Below are 17,115 nucleotides of genomic sequence, written 5' to 3'. Positions count from 1 at the left end.
AAACAATCCTTAACATACAACAGGTTCCTTTAAAGGGAATCCTGAATCAAATAGCAAGTCCTGGCTGCAGTAACATTCCAGCATGATTGCACAGCAAGAACGCCAGTAATCTTAGTGTGCTGATGTCTCTCTGGAACAGGGAAGACTTCGACCTGTTTGGAATTATGTTCACATTTGGGGCACATTACGACGCCGGCGGTAAAAACAACCTAGCGCCGCGGTGAAGGCCGCCAAAAGACCCTCGCCGCGGCTACCAGCCGTCTGCTCTATTATGACCGCAGCCGGATTTCTGCCAGAAGAATGGCGGAAATCCAGCTGTGGCCATGCCGGCGGACGGCGGTAAGGTGGCGCTGCTGCCAGCAGCTGTGCCACGCCAGTAGACTGCCACAGACCATATCATGACCCATGATACGGCCTGGCAGTGTTCTGCTAGCGGACGCTGCTGCTTGCAGCAACGCCCCGTCCCGTCTCCTGCCAGAGGACCCCCTGACAACAGGTAAGTTGGGTGCTCTGACAGGGGAGAGGGGTGAGAGGTGTTGTTTGTGTGTGTAGGAGGGTGTGTGTATGTGCGTGCGTGTATGCGGGTGTGTGTTGAGTGTTGTATGTGTGTGCATGTCTGGATGAGTCAGTGTGTGTATGTTGTGTGAATGCGTGTGTGCTTGTATGTATGTCACTATGGCCCTCATTCTGACCTTGGCGGGCGGCGGAGGCCGCCCGCCAAAGTCCCGCCGTCAGGTTACCGTTCCGCGGTCGAAAGACCGCGGCGGTAATTCTGACTTTCCCGCTGGGCTGGCGGGCGGTCGCCTTCAGACCGCCAGCCAGCCCAGCGGGAAAGAGGCTTCCACGATGAAGCCGGCTCGGAATCGAGCCGGCGGAGTGGAAGCTGTGCGACGGGTGCAGTTGCACCCGTCGCGTATTTCACTGTCTGCGCAGCAGACAGTGAAATACATGTAGGGGCCCTCTTACGGGGGCCCCTGCAATGCCCATGCCAGTGGCAAGGGCACTGCAGGGGCCCCCAGGGGCCCCGCTACCCCCCCCTACCGCCATCCGGATCTCGGCGGTCCGACCGCCGGGATCTGGATGGCGGTAGGGGGGGTCGGAATCCCCGCGGCGGTGCAGCAAGCTGCGCCGCCGCGGAGGATTCAATGGGGCCGCGGTACACTGGCGGGACCCCGCCAGTGGTGCCGGTCCGACCGCGGCTTTACCGCCGCGGTCGGAATCCCCATTGGAGCACCGCCGGCCTGTCGGCGGTGCTCCCGCGGTCCTCCGCCCTGGCGGTCAAAGACCGCCAGGGTCAGAATGACCACCTATGTGTGGATGTGTGTGTGAATGGATGTATGCATGCGTATATGAATGTGGGAATGGGTGTGTGTATGCGTGTGTTTGTGTGTGCATGAAGGTGCGTGTATGTAGGGGGGTCTGGAGAGGAGAGGCGGGAAACGGGGGAATGGGACAGGGGCAGGGAAGACCCCTATCAGTGACAGGGAAAGGTTTCCCTGTCACTGATAGTGCCTACAGCCATGGTTTTCGTGGCGGTATGGTTGCCACGAAAACCATGGCAGTAGGTGGGGTCATAATCCCACAGGTGGGCAAGTGACAGCCGCCAGGCTAGAGACTGAAGTCTCCAGCCAGGTGGTCGTTACCGCTGTAGCGGTCAGTGTGGTACATTGGCGATTTGGCTGTAGCCAAACCGCTAATGTCTTAATATGGAGAAAAGTACCGCCAGCCTGTTGGCAGTACTTTCCTCTATATTAAGGCCATCCGCCGGGGTCATAATGAACCCCAAAGTGTGCTGCCATGCCATGCATGTTCAATGCATATGTTCCTTCGGTCAACAGTGCACCAGCAATAACCACTGCTCTCACCTTGACTGCAGTACACCCAAAGAGAGCCTCTGCTGTGATTCCTGACAGCATCTTGAACTGGGCCTCTGTGACAATGGGAACCATTGTAGTAGTTACAGGGTAGCTGCAGCATCATAGCTACCAGGTGACTTGCACAAATGCTTACACTAATCAAGCAGTATCCTGGCTATATAAATATAGAGGAACAAAATGTCGACTTAACATACTTCTAATGTAAAGCACAAGAATAGTGTTAGGTTTATAAACATTTACAAACCCTAAAAACATAATAACTTTTAAATAACCTCAATACGCACAAGCAAAGGTAAATTAACTTAAAACAATACTAAACATCAACAATAAAAATAAATTATATATTATAAATACATTTATTTAATGCATATGTAATTTAATGAGAAACTATCATTAATAATTTACAAAACAACAACAGTATGAACAAGTATCATTGTTTAGAATTTAAAAAAAACAATATAACTAACAATTAAAATTCATATTCAAGATTTGGTACTGAGAATAATAGTATAAGACTAAAACACATGAAAAACTATTTTAAAAATACAAATAAAACATAATTTGAAAAAATACATAATACAGTTTGAAAAATATGCTTTTAATTCAGGGGTCTCTAGGCTTTTCTGTGGTAGGAGAAATGCATGTTGTAGGAAGTTGGCTCTGTATGTGCTATTTCAAAGTAAGGAATAGCATGCACAGAGTCCAAGGGTTCCCCTTAGAGGTAAAATAGTGGTAAAAATAGATAATACTAATGCTCTATTTTGTGGTAGTGTGGTCGAGCAGTAGGCTTATCCAAGGAGTAGTGTTAAGCATTTGTTGTACATACACATAGACAATAAATGAGGTACACACACTCAGAGACAAATCCAGCCAATAGGTTTTTGTATAGAAAAATATCTTTTCTTAGTTTATTTTAAGAACCACAGGTTCAAATTCTACATGTAATAGCTCATTCGAAAGGTATTGCAGGTAAGTACTTTAGGAACTTCAAATCATCAAAATTGCATGTATACTTTTCAAGTTATTCACAAATAGCTGTTTTAAAAGTGGACACTTAGTGCAATTTTCACAGTTCCTAGGGGAGGTAAGTATTTGTTAGTTTTACCAGGTAAGTAAGACACTTACAGGGTTCAGTTCTTGGTCCAAGGTAGCCCACCGTTGGGGGTTCAGAGCAACCCCAAAGTCACCACACCAGCAGCTCAGGGCCGGTCAGGTGCAGAGTTCAAAGTGGTGCCCAAAACACATAGGCTAGAATGGAGAGAAGGGGGTGCCCCGGTTCCGGTCTGCTTGCAGGTAAGTACCCGCGTCTTCGGAGGGCAGACCAGGGGGGTTTTGTAGGGCACCGGGGGGGACACAAGTCCACACAGAAATTTCACCCTCAGCAGCGCGGGGGCGGCCGGGTGCAGTGTAGAAACAAGCGTCGGGTTTGTAATGGAAGTCAATGGGAGATCTAGGGATCTCTTCAGCGCTGCAGGCAGGCAAGGGGGGGGTTCCTCGGGGAAACCTCCACTTGGGCAAGGGCGAGGGACTCCTGGGGGTCACTCCTCCAGTGAAAGTCCGGTCCTTCAGGTCCTGGGGGCTGCGGGTGCAGGGTCTCTCCCAGGTGTCGGGACTTAGGATCCAAAGAGTCGCGGTCAGGGGAAGCCTCGGGATTCCCTCTGCAGGCGGCGCTGTGGGGGCTCAGGGGGGACAGGTTTTTGTACTCACAGTCTTAGAGTAGTCCTGGGGTCCCTCCTGAGGTGTTGGATCGCCACCAGCCGAGTCGGGGTCGCCGGGTGCAGTGTTGCAAGTCTCACGCCTTTTGCGGGGAGCTTGCAGGGTTCTTTAAAGCTGCTGGAAACAAAGTTGCAGCCTTTCTTGGAGCAGGTCCGCTGTCCTCGGGAGTTTCTTGTCTTTTCGAAGCAGGGGCAGTCCTCAGAGGATGTCGAGGTCGCTGGTCCCTTTGGAAGGCGTCGCTGGAGCAGGATCTTTGGAAGGCAGGAGACAGGCCGGTGAGTTTCTGGAGCCAAGGCAGTTGTCGTCTTCTGGTCTTCCTCTGCAGGGGTTTTTCAGCTAGGCAGTCCTTCTTCTTGTAGTTGCAGGAATCTAATTTTCTAGGGTTCAGGGTAGCCCTTAAATACTAAATTTAAGGGCGTGTTTAGGTCTGGGGGGTTAGTAGCCAATGGCTACTAGCCCTGAGGGTGGGTACACCCTCTTTGTGCCCCCTCCCAAGGGGAGGGGGTCACAATCCTAACCCTATTGGGGGAATCCTCCATCTGCAAGATGGAGGATTTCTAAAAGTCAGAGTCACCTCAGCTCAGGACACCTTAGGGGCTGTCCTGACTGGCCAGTGACTCCTCCTTGTTGCTTTCTTTGTTCCCTCCAGCCTTGCCGCCAAAAGTGGGGGCCGTGGCCGGAGGGGGCGGGCAACTCCACTAAGCTGGAGTGCCCTGCTGGGCTGTGACAAAGGGGTGAGCCTTTGAGGCTCACCGCCAGGTGTTACAGCTCCTGCCTGGGGGAGGTGTTAGCATCTCCACCCAGTGCAGGCTTTGTTACTGGCCTCAGAGTGACAAAGGCACTCTCCCCATGGGGCCAGCAACATGTCTCTAGTGTGGCAGGCTGCTGGAACCAGTCAGCCTACACAGATAGTCGGATAGGTTTCAGGGGGCACCTCTAAGGTGCCCTCTGGGGTGTATTTTACAATAAAATGTACACTGGCATCAGTGTGCATTTATTGTGCTGAGAAGTTTGATACCAAACTTCCCAGTTTTCAGTGTAGCCATTATGGTGCTGTGGAGTTCGTGTTTGACAGACTCCCAGACCATATACTCTTATGGCTACCCTGCACTTACAATGTCTAAGGTTTTGTTTAGACACTGTAGGGGTACCATGCTCATGCACTGGTACCCTCACCTATGGTATAGTGCACCCTGCCTTAGGGCTGTAAGGCCTGCTAGAGGGGTGTCTTACCTATACTGCATAGGCAGTGAGAGGCTGGCATGGCACCCTGAGGGGAGTGCCATGTCGACTTACTCGTTTTGTCCTCACTAGCACACACAAGCTGGCAAGCAGTGTGTCTGTGCTGAGTGAGAGGTCTCCAGGGTGGCATAAGACATGCTGCAGCCCTTAGAGACCTTCCTTGGTATCAGGGCCCTTGGTACTAGAAGTACCAGTTACAAGGGACTTATCTGGATGCCAGGGTCTGCCAATTGTGGATACAAAAGTACAGGTTAGGGAAAGAACACTGGTGCTGGGGCCTGGTTAGCAGGCCTCAGCACACTTTCAATTGTAAACATAGCATCAGCAAAGGCAAAAAGTCAGGGGGCAACCATGCCAAGGAGGCATTTCCTTACACAACCCCCCCCCAAACGAAAGAGGATGAGACTAACCTTTCCCAAGAGAGTCTTCATTTTCTAAGTGGAAGAACCTGGAAAGGCCATCTGCATTGGCATGGGCAGTCCCAGGTCTGTGTTCCACTATAAAGTCCATTCCCTGTAGGGAGATGGACCACCTCAACAGTTTAGGATTTTCACCTTTCATTTGCATCAGCCATTTGAGAGGTCTGTGGTCAGTTTGAACTAGGAAGTGAGTCCCAAAGAGGTATGGTCTCAGCTTCTTCAGGGACCAAACCACAGCAAAGGCCTCCCTCTCAATGGCACTCCAACGCTGCTCCCTGGGGAGTAACCTCCTGCTAATGAAAGCAACAGGCTGGTCAAGGCCATCATCATTTGTTTGGGACAAAACTGCCCCTATCCCATGTTCAGAGGCATCAGTCTGCACAATGAACTGCTTAGAATAATCTGGAGCTTTGAGAACTGGTGCTGAGCACATTGCTTGTTTCAGGGTGTCAAAGGCCTGTTGGCAGTCCACAGTCCAGTTCACTTTCTTGGGCATTTTCTTGGAGGTGAGCTCAGTGAGGGCTGTCACAATGGATCCATATCCCTTCACAAACCTCCTGTAGTACCCAGTCAAGCCAAGGAATGCCCTGACTTGAGTCTGGGTTTTTGGAGCTACCCAGTCCAGAATGGTCTGGATCTTGGGTTGGAGTGGCTGAACTTGGCCTCCACCTACAAGGTGGCCCAAGTAAACCACAGTTCCCTGCCCTATCTGGCATTTGGATGCCTTGATAGAGAGGCCTGCAGATTGCAGAGCCTTCAAAACCTTCTTCAGGTGGACCAGGTGATCCTGCCAGGTGGAGCTAAAGACAGCAATATCATCAAGATAAGCTGTGCTAAAGGACTCCAAGCCAGCAAGGACTTGATTCACCAACCTTTGGAAGGTGGCAGGGGCATTCTTTAAACCAAAGGGCATAACAGTAAACTGATAATGCCCATCAGGTGTGGAGAATGCTGTCTTTTCTTTTGCTCCAGGCGCCATTTTTATTTGCCAGTACCCTGCTGTCAAGTCAAAGGTACTTAGAAATTTGGCAGCACCTAACTTATCAATGAGCTCATCAGCTCTTGGAATTGGATGGGCATCTGTCTTGGTGACAGAGTTGAGCCCTCTGTAGTCCACACAAAACCTCATCTCTTTCTTTCCATCTTTGGTGTGAGGTTTGGGGACTAAGACCACTGGGCTAGCCCAGGGGCTGTCAGAGCGCTCAATCACTCCCAATTCCAGCATCTTGTGGACTTCCATCTTGATGCTTTCCTTAACATGGTCAGACTGTCTGAAGATTTTGTTCTTGACAGGCATGCTGTCTCCTGTGTCCACATCATGGGTACATAGGTGTGTCTGACCAGGGGTTAGGGAGAAAAGCTCAGGAAACTGTTGTAGGACTCTCCTACAATCAGCCTGTTGTTGGCCAGAGAGGGTGTCTGAGTAGATCACTCCATCTACTGTGCCATCTTTTGGGTCTGATGACAGAAGATCAGGGAGAGGTTCACTCTCTGCCTCCTGATCCTCATCTGTTACCATTAACAGATTCACATCAGCCCTGTCATGGAAGAGCTTAAGGCGGTTCACATGGATCACCCTCTTGGGGCTCCTGCTTGTGCCCAGGTCCACCAGGTAGGTGACCTGACTCTTCCTCTCTAGCACTGGGTAAGGGCCACTCCATTTGTCCTGGAGTGCCCTGGGAGCCACAGGCTCCAGAACCCAGACTTTCTGCCCTGGTTGGAACTCAACCAGTGCAGCCTTTTGGTCATACCAAAACTTCTGGAGTTGTTGGCTGGCCTCAAGGTTTTTGGTTGCCTTTTCCATGTACTCTGCCATTCTAGAGCGAAGGCCAAGTACATAGTCCACTATGTCCTGTTTAGGCTCATGGAGAGGTCTCTCCCAGCCTTCTTTAACAAGGGCAAGTGGTCCCCTTACAGGATGACCAAACAGAAGTTCAAAGGGTGAGAACCCTACTCCCTTCTGTGGTACCTCCCTGTAAGCGAAAAGCAGACATGGCAGGAGGACATCCCATCTCCTTTTGAGTTTTTCTGGGAGCCCCATGATCATGCCTTTTAATGTCTTGTTGAATCTCTCAACTAAGCCATTAGTTTGTGGATGGTAAGGTGTAGTGAATTTATAAGTCACTCCACACTCATTCCACATGTGCTTTAGGTATGCTGACATGAAGTTGGTACCTCTGTCAGACACCACCTCCTTAGGGAAACCCACCCTGGTAAAGATACCAATGAGGGCCTTGGCTACTGCAGGGGCAGTAGACGACCTAAGGGGAATAGCTTCAGGATACCTGGTAGCATGATCCACTACTACCAGGATATACATATTTCCTGAGGCTGTGGGAGGTTCCAGTGGACCAACTATGTCCACACCCACTCTTTCAAAGGGCACCCCCACCACTGGAAGTGGAATGAGGGGGGCCTTTGGATGCCCACCTGTCTTACCACTGGCTTGACAGGTGGGGCAGGAGAGGCAAAACTCCTTAACCATGTTAGACATATTGGGCCAGTAGAAGTGGTTGACTAACCTCTCCCACGTCTTGGTTTGTCCCAAATGTCCAGCAAGGGGAATGTCATGGGCCAATGTTAGGATGAACTCTCTGAACAGCTGAGGCACTACCACTCTCCTAGTGGCACCAGGTTTGGGGTCTCTGGCCTCAGTGTACAGGAGCCCATCTTCCCAATAGACCCTATGTGTTCCATTTTTCTTGCCTTTGGACTCTTCAGCAGCTTGCTGCCTAAGGCCTTCAAGAGAGGGACAGGTTTCTTGTCCCTTACACAGCTCTTCCCTTGAGGGTCCCCCTGGGCCTAAGAGCTCAACCTGATAAGGTTCAAGCTCCAAAGGCTCAGTTCCCTCAGAGGGCAGAACTTCTTCCTGAGAAGAGAGGTTCCCTTTCTTTTGCTGTGTTGCAGTTGGTTTCCCAACTGACTTTCCTGTTCTCTTGGTAGGCTGGGCCATTTTTCCAGACTCCAGCTCTACTTTTTCACCCTGTGCCTTGCATTGTGCTCTCGTTTTCACACACACCAGTTCAGGGATACCCAGCATTGCTGCATGGGTTTTTAGCTCTACCTCAGCCCATGCTGAGGACTCCAGGTCATTTCCAAGCAGACAGTCCACTGGGATATTTGAGGAGACCACCACCTGTTTCAGGCCATTGACCCCTCCCCATTCTAAAGTAACCATTGCCATGGGATGTACTTTTCTCTGATTGTCAGCGTTGGTGACTGTGTAAGTTTTTCCAGTCAGGTATTGGCCAGGGGAAACCAGTTTCTCTGTCACCATGGTGACACTGGCACCTGTATCCCTCAGGCCCTCTATTCTAGTCCCATTAATTAAGAGTTGCTGTCTGTATTTTTGCATGTTAGGCGGCCAGACAGCTAGTGTGGCTAAATCCACCCCACCCTCAGAAACTAGAGTAGCTTCAGTGTGGACCCTGATTTGCTCTGGGCACACTGTTGATCCCACTTGGAGACTAGCCATACCAGTGTTACCTGGATGGGAGTTTGGAGTGGAACCTTTCTTGGGACAGGCCTTGTCTCCAGTTTGGTGTCCATGCTGTTTACAGCTATGACACCAGGCCTTTTTGGGATCAAAGTTTTTACCCTTGTACCCATTGTTTTGTGAAGAGGCTCTGGGCCCACCCTCCTGTGCAGGTTTTTGGGGGCCTGTAGAAGACTCTTTACTATTTTTAGTTTTGGTTGTCTCATCACCCTTCTGCTGGGGAGTCTTTGTGACCCCTTTCTTTTGGTCACCCCCTGTTGAAGTCTTGGACACCCTTGTCTTGACCCAATGGTCCGCCTTCTTTCCCAATTCTTGGGGAGAAATTGGTCCTAGGTCTACCAGATGCTGATGCAGTTTATCATTGAAACAATTACTTAACAGGTGTTCTTTCACAAATAAATTGTACAGCCCATCATAATTACTTACACCACTGCCTTGAATCCAACCATCTAGTGTTTTCACTGAGTAGTCAACAAAGTCAACCCAGGTCTGGCTCGAGGATTTTTGAGCCCCCCTGAACCTAATCCTGTACTCCTCAGTGGAGAATCCAAAGCCCTCAATCAGGGTACCCTTCATGAGGTCATAAGATTCTGCATCTTGTCCAGAGAGTGTGAGGAGTCTATCCCTACACTTTCCTGTGAACATTTCCCAAAGGAGAGCACCCCAGTGAGATCTGTTCACTTTTCTGGTTACACAAGCCCTCTCAAAAGCTGTGAACCATTTGGTGATGTCATCACCATCTTCATATTTAGTTACAATCCCTTTGGGGATTTTCAACATGTCAGGAGAATCTCTGACCCTATTTATGTTGCTGCCACCATTGATGGGTCCTAGGCCCATCTCTTGTCTTTCCCTCTCTATGGCTAGGATCTGTCTTTCCAAAGCCAATCTTTTGGCCATCCTGGCTAACTGGATGTCCTCTTCACTGGAGTTATCCTCAGTGATTTCAGAGTTGTTGGTCCCTCCTGTGAGGGAACCAGCATCTCTGACTATTATTTGTGGAGTCAGGGCTTGAGAAGCCCTGCTCTCCCTAAGTAGGACTGGAGGGGGGGAATTTCCCTCCAAGTCACTATCTTCATCCTCTGAGTTGCCATCCTCAGAGGGGTTGGCCTTTTCAAACTCTGCCAAAAGCTCCTGGAGCTGTACTTTGGTAGGTTTGGGGCCCATTGCTATTTTCTTTAGTTTACAGAGTGACCTTAGCTCTCTCATCTGTAGATGGAGGTAAGGTGTGGTGTCGAGTTCCACCACATTCACATCTGTGCTAGACATTATGCTTCTAAAAGTTGGAATACTTTTTAAGAAACTAAAACTGGTTCTAGAATCTAATTCAAACTTTTACAAACTTTTAAACTCTAAAAGAAATGCTAAACAGGATCTAACACAAGGCCCTAGCAGGTCTTTTAAGAATTTAGAAAACTTTTCAAATTGCAAAAATCAATTTCTAATGACAATTTTGGAATTTGTCGTGTGATCAGGTATTGGCTGAGTAGTCCAGCAAATGCAAAGTCTTGTACCCCACCGCTGATCCACCAATGTAGGAAGTTGGCTCTGTATGTGCTATTTCAAAGTAAGGAATAGCATGCACAGAGTCCAAGGGTTCCCCTTAGAGGTAAAATAGTGGTAAAAATAGATAATACTAATGCTCTATTTTGTGGTAGTGTGGTCGAGCAGTAGGCTTATCCAAGGAGTAGTGTTAAGCATTTGTTGTACATACACATAGACAATAAATGAGGTACACACACTCAGAGACAAATCCAGCCAATAGGTTTTTGTATAGAAAAATATCTTTTCTTAGTTTATTTTAAGAACCACAGGTTCAAATTCTACATGTAATAGCTCATTCGAAAGGTATTGCAGGTAAGTACTTTAGGAACTTCAAATCATCAAAATTGCATGTATACTTTTCAAGTTATTCACAAATAGCTGTTTTAAAAGTGGACACTTAGTGCAATTTTCACAGTTCCTAGGGGAGGTAAGTATTTGTTAGTTTTACCAGGTAAGTAAGACACTTACAGGGTTCAGTTCTTGGTCCAAGGTAGCCCACCGTTGGGGGTTCAGAGCAACCCCAAAGTCACCACACCAGCAGCTCAGGGCCGGTCAGGTGCAGAGTTCAAAGTGGTGCCCAAAACACATAGGCTAGAATGGAGAGAAGGGGGTGCCCCGGTTCCGGTCTGCTTGCAGGTAAGTACCCGCGTCTTCGGAGGGCAGACCAGGGGGGTTTTGTAGGGCACCGGGGGGGACACAAGTCCACACAGAAATTTCACCCTCAGCAGCGCGGGGGCGGCCGGGTGCAGTGTAGAAACAAGCGTCGGGTTTGTAATGGAAGTCAATGGGAGATCTAGGGATCTCTTCAGCGCTGCAGGCAGGCAAGGGGGGGGTTCCTCGGGGAAACCTCCACTTGGGCAAGGGCGAGGGACTCCTGGGGGTCACTCCTCCAGTGAAAGTCCGGTCCTTCAGGTCCTGGGGGCTGCGGGTGCAGGGTCTCTCCCAGGTGTCGGGACTTAGGATCCAAAGAGTCGCGGTCAGGGGAAGCCTCGGGATTCCCTCTGCAGGCGGCGCTGTGGGGGCTCAGGGGGGACAGGTTTTTGTACTCACAGTCTTAGAGTAGTCCTGGGGTCCCTCCTGAGGTGTTGGATCGCCACCAGCCGAGTCGGGGTCGCCGGGTGCAGTGTTGCAAGTCTCACGCCTTTTGCGGGGAGCTTGCAGGGTTCTTTAAAGCTGCTGGAAACAAAGTTGCAGCCTTTCTTGGAGCAGGTCCGCTGTCCTCGGGAGTTTCTTGTCTTTTCGAAGCAGGGGCAGTCCTCAGAGGATGTCGAGGTCGCTGGTCCCTTTGGAAGGCGTCGCTGGAGCAGGATCTTTGGAAGGCAGGAGACAGGCCGGTGAGTTTCTGGAGCCAAGGCAGTTGTCGTCTTCTGGTCTTCCTCTGCAGGGGTTTTTCAGCTAGGCAGTCCTTCTTCTTGTAGTTGCAGGAATCTAATTTTCTAGGGTTCAGGGTAGCCCTTAAATACTAAATTTAAGGGCGTGTTTAGGTCTGGGGGGTTAGTAGCCAATGGCTACTAGCCCTGAGGGTGGGTACACCCTCTTTGTGCCCCCTCCCAAGGGGAGGGGGTCACAATCCTAACCCTATTGGGGGAATCCTCCATCTGCAAGATGGAGGATTTCTAAAAGTCAGAGTCACCTCAGCTCAGGACACCTTAGGGGCTGTCCTGACTGGCCAGTGACTCCTCCTTGTTGCTTTCTTTGTTCCCTCCAGCCTTGCCGCCAAAAGTGGGGGCCGTGGCCGGAGGGGGCGGGCAACTCCACTAAGCTGGAGTGCCCTGCTGGGCTGTGACAAAGGGGTGAGCCTTTGAGGCTCACCGCCAGGTGTTACAGCTCCTGCCTGGGGGAGGTGTTAGCATCTCCACCCAGTGCAGGCTTTGTTACTGGCCTCAGAGTGACAAAGGCACTCTCCCCATGGGGCCAGCAACATGTCTCTAGTGTGGCAGGCTGCTGGAACCAGTCAGCCTACACAGATAGTCGGATAGGTTTCAGGGGGCACCTCTAAGGTGCCCTCTGGGGTGTATTTTACAATAAAATGTACACTGGCATCAGTGTGCATTTATTGTGCTGAGAAGTTTGATACCAAACTTCCCAGTTTTCAGTGTAGCCATTATGGTGCTGTGGAGTTCGTGTTTGACAGACTCCCAGACCATATACTCTTATGGCTACCCTGCACTTACAATGTCTAAGGTTTTGTTTAGACACTGTAGGGGTACCATGCTCATGCACTGGTACCCTCACCTATGGTATAGTGCACCCTGCCTTAGGGCTGTAAGGCCTGCTAGAGGGGTGTCTTACCTATACTGCATAGGCAGTGAGAGGCTGGCATGGCACCCTGAGGGGAGTGCCATGTCGACTTACTCGTTTTGTCCTCACTAGCACACACAAGCTGGCAAGCAGTGTGTCTGTGCTGAGTGAGAGGTCTCCAGGGTGGCATAAGACATGCTGCAGCCCTTAGAGACCTTCCTTGGTATCAGGGCCCTTGGTACTAGAAGTACCAGTTACAAGGGACTTATCTGGATGCCAGGGTCTGCCAATTGTGGATACAAAAGTACAGGTTAGGGAAAGAACACTGGTGCTGGGGCCTGGTTAGCAGGCCTCAGCACACTTTCAATTGTAAACATAGCATCAGCAAAGGCAAAAAGTCAGGGGGCAACCATGCCAAGGAGGCATTTCCTTACACATGTTTAAAGAAAAATGACCCAACCTACTGATATTATTATTGTTGTAAAAGAGTCCACAGTGGACAATGTTAAGTTAGTGGCCTCCATATTCAAGGTGACTAGCAGTTATCATAGGAATATTCCCCAATTCTGGTAGATCCTGCCAACTTTACATTTCAAATTTATGAACTTTTCTGAAAGTTTGAGCTTCGGTCCTGCATTGACTAATGCAAGTTAGTGGCAAGGCGTGCAGGATCTCCCAGAATTGGGGAACATTCCTGTGGTGACCCCAGTGTGCCCTATTTGCCATTTTGTGAATTGTATTATTTTAGGGAGACCCCTTTTGAATGTGTGTGTCATTGTGTAGGTTTACTAACAGTTATCACTTCAGTGCATCACACAAGGTTGTCAACAGTAATGTAAAAATGTTTTTACAATTTATAATTCCTCTACAGGGAGTGCAGGATTATTAGGCAAGTTGTATTTTTGAGGATTAATTTTATTATTGAACAACAACCATGTTCTCAATGAACCCAAAAAACTCATTAATATCAAAGCTGAATATTTTTGGAAGTAGTTTTTAGTTTGTTTTTAGTTTTAGCTATGTTAGGAGGATATCTATGTGTGCAGGTGACTATTACTGTGCATAATTATTAGGCAACTTAACAAAAAAAAAATATATACCCATTTCAATTATTTATTATTACCAGTGAAACCAATATAACATCTCAACATTCACAAATATACATTTCTGACATTCAAAAACAAAACAAAAACAAATCAGTGACCAATATAGCCACCTTTCTTTGCAAGGACACTCAAAAGCCTGCCATCCATGGATTCTGTCAGTGTTTTGATCTGTTCACCATCAACATTGCGTGCAGCAGCAACCACAGCCTCCCAGACACTGTTCAGAGAGGTGTACTGTTTTCCCTCCTTGTAAATCTCACATTTGATGATGGACCACAGGTTCTCAATGGGGTTCAGATCAGGTGAACAAGGAGGCCATGTCATTAGATTTCCTTCTTTTATACCCTTTCTTGCCAGCCACGCTGTGGAGTACTTGGACGCGTGTGATGGAGCATTGTCCTGCATGAAAATCATGTTTTTCTTGAAGGATGCAGACTTCTTCCTGTACCACTGCTTGAAGAAGGTGTCTTCCAGGAACTGGCAGTAGGACTGGGAGTTGAGCTTGACTCCATCCTCAACCCGAAAAGGCCCCACAAGCTCATCTTTGATGATACCAGCCCAAACCAGTACTCCACCTCCACCTTGCTGGCGTCTGAGTCGGACTGGAGCTCTCTGCCCTTTACCAATCCAGCCACGGGCCCATCCATCTGGCCCATCAAGACTCACTCTCATTTCATCAGTCCATAAAACCTTAGAAAAATCAGTCTTGAGATATTTCTTGGCCCAGTCTTGACGTTTCAGCTTGTGTGTCTTGTTCAGTGGTGGTCGTCTTTCAGCCTTTCTTACCTTGGCCATGTCTCTGAGTATTGCACACCTTGTGCTTTTGGGCACTCCAGTGATATTGCAGCTCTGAAATATGGCCAAACTGGTGGCAAGTGGCATCGTGGCAGCTGCACGCTTGACTTTTCTCAGTTCATGGGCAGTTATTTTGCGCCTTGGTTTTTCCACACGCTTCTTGCGACCCTGTTGACTATTTTGAATGAAACGCTTGATTGTTCGATGATGACGCTTCAGAAGCTTTGCAATTTTAAGAGTGCTGCATCCCTCTGCAAGATATCTCACTATTTTTTACTTTTCTGAGCCTGTCAAGTCCTTCTTTTGACCCATTTTGCCAAAGGAAAGGAAGTTGCCTAATAATTATGCACACCTGATATAGGGTGTTGATGTCATTAGACCACACCCCTTCTCATTACAGAGATGCACATCACCTAATATGCTTAATTGGTAGTAGGCTTTCGAGCCTATACAGCTTGGAGTAAGACAACATGCATAAAGAGGATGATGTGGTCAAAATACTCATTTGCCTAATAATTCTGCACTCCCTGTATGTGGGTTATACATTACAGCAATGGCTGCTATGCTCCTGGCACCAAGGTATTAATGTTTCTAATATGTCTTTATAATTGCACATGATGTTTCCCTCAAATATCAGCTTTAAATATATTTTGGAGATTGAGTTGCTTTTCTCCAAACATAAGCTTAAAAGTTCAGAAAATATACACAGTTTCATTTCAAATATACACTCTTGATTATGTTATACATGTTTCACCAAGCAAAAGCTTCTAATTTTAGAAGGCTGGGTTATACACAGGAGAGCTACTTAAAGGTAGCTGAAGAGCTACCAGTAGCTCACAAGCTAATTTCTAGAGAAGCCTGTTCTAAATTAAATATACTCAAAATATTGACTAAACATTGTCAAGAAAATACAGATTGTAACCAAACTCCAATCCAAAACTGTTAAGAAAAAGAAACTATTCAAATGTGCTACTATAACTACAATCCTACAAACGTCTGGAAAAATATGTACATTTTGGGAGAAGGAGGAAGGACTCAAATGTATTATACTAAGTCCATCTAACCGACATTGAGGCAATTACAGACATTAGGGGTCTATCATACTATTGTCACTCCAGTCTAGCAAAAGGTGGGGAAAGTACATATTTGGGGATTGGGTGAAGGTCTGATTTACTATTCTAATGCTAGCCTAGCAAAAACTGGGGAAAGGACATTCATGTGGGGCAGGTTTACGATTCTAACCCCAGTCTAACAAACACTGGGGAATATGCATACATTTTTGACGGGAGGAGAGATTTACTGTTCTAACACAGGAAAGTGGATACAATGGTGACAACTAGATTTCATATTCTGACTCCAATCTAACAATCATTGTGAAAAGAGCATATATGTGGGGTGTAGCGTGGTCACATTTACTACATCCAAACAATAAAATCCCTCCTTAAAATATTTAAATAGTAATAAATAATAATGACCAATTATTATGTTGTAAACAGTTACTTTTTAAATTATTTTGCAAGTTATATATTAAAAATGCAATACAAATAATACGAAATAGCTTAAAATAATTTAAAACAACTTGTATCGTTCCAAATTAAAGTTAACATACCTTCAATATTTCGGTCCAAATTATTTTAGTAGCAGTTATATTTTGACTGCGATATTATCGTCATTAGTCACAATATTTTTGAATCTATATTTAGGTGAAACACCTATTTCTCTTCACTTGTGCTAGGGTATCAATTCTAGGTGGTTGTCCATCTTCCATATCTGAAAATTGGCTATGGAATCATTGTGCACAACAACAAATTGCAGCATGATTTGCATGCTGTATGTCAGAATATCAACCTGAACAAACATTATTTTGTTGCAACCAGAAAATTGAGGTTTTAATATTAATTCACCAAAATATTGTATCAACCGCCACAATATTGTGTAGGAAAGTGTGTATGGGTAAGTCTAAATTTACTATTCTTAACTCCAAATAGATGTATCATTCCAGAGGTGGTAATCCCAGCTGAGAAAATCTTATTTGTACTCATCGATTTGATTTTTATCTCAGATAATAAAAAAGTACAATATTGGTAAATTATTATTTGTATCCACCATTGAAATGATAGCATTTTAATACAGCATTGCTTTTTCTGATATAATTCTATGTAAAATAACAATGGCTTCAGGGGCCAGGCTTGGGCGGAGTTCACAGAGTCCGACGCCACAAAATTCTGCGGATGTGAATAAAAACTACATGGAATTCCACGGAAGCGGAGTTCTGTGACCTGCGGAGTCCTGAATGCGCCAGATCTTGGAAGCACTAAGCAGGGTCAGGCCTGGTTAGCCAGGCTTGACCCTGTTTAGCTCTTCCAAGATCGGGCACATTCTGGAGGGCCATAGGCAGTGAAATCTGCAGTTTCAGGCCTCTTGTGCACCAGCCTGTCCTGTGTGCAGTGCACAAGGGGCAGGCCAGTGCACAAGAGGCCTGAAACAACAGCTTTCTTTCACTGCCTACGGTGCAGACCTGAATGCAGGCCAGTCCTGAACATGGGAGAGGCCAGTGCACAAGAGGCCTGAAACAGCAGCTTTCACTGCCTATGGCCCTGGCCTGAATTCAGGCCAGGGCCATAGGCAGCGAAAACTGCCATTTCAGTCCTTGTTTCTGCACCAGTTTGCACAAACAA

The 17,115-nt window shown here is 47.6% G+C and overlaps 1 protein-coding gene across 6 annotated transcripts in view; it reads left to right on the top strand.

Annotated features, from left to right (window-relative positions):
- CDHR5 (cadherin related family member 5) overlaps positions 1 to 17,115 on the top strand; it is a 440,889-nt gene that overhangs the window by 211,254 nt on the left and 212,520 nt on the right. The gene's annotated exons all lie outside the window — the stretch shown is intronic.

Source organism: Pleurodeles waltl, chromosome 3_1, assembly GCF_031143425.1.
Source record: "Pleurodeles waltl isolate 20211129_DDA chromosome 3_1, aPleWal1.hap1.20221129, whole genome shotgun sequence".
Classification (NCBI taxonomy): domain Eukaryota; kingdom Metazoa; phylum Chordata; class Amphibia; order Caudata; family Salamandridae; genus Pleurodeles; species Pleurodeles waltl.
Note: the sequence above shows the minus strand (reverse complement) of the source record. Positions and strands in the feature narration are given on the sequence as shown.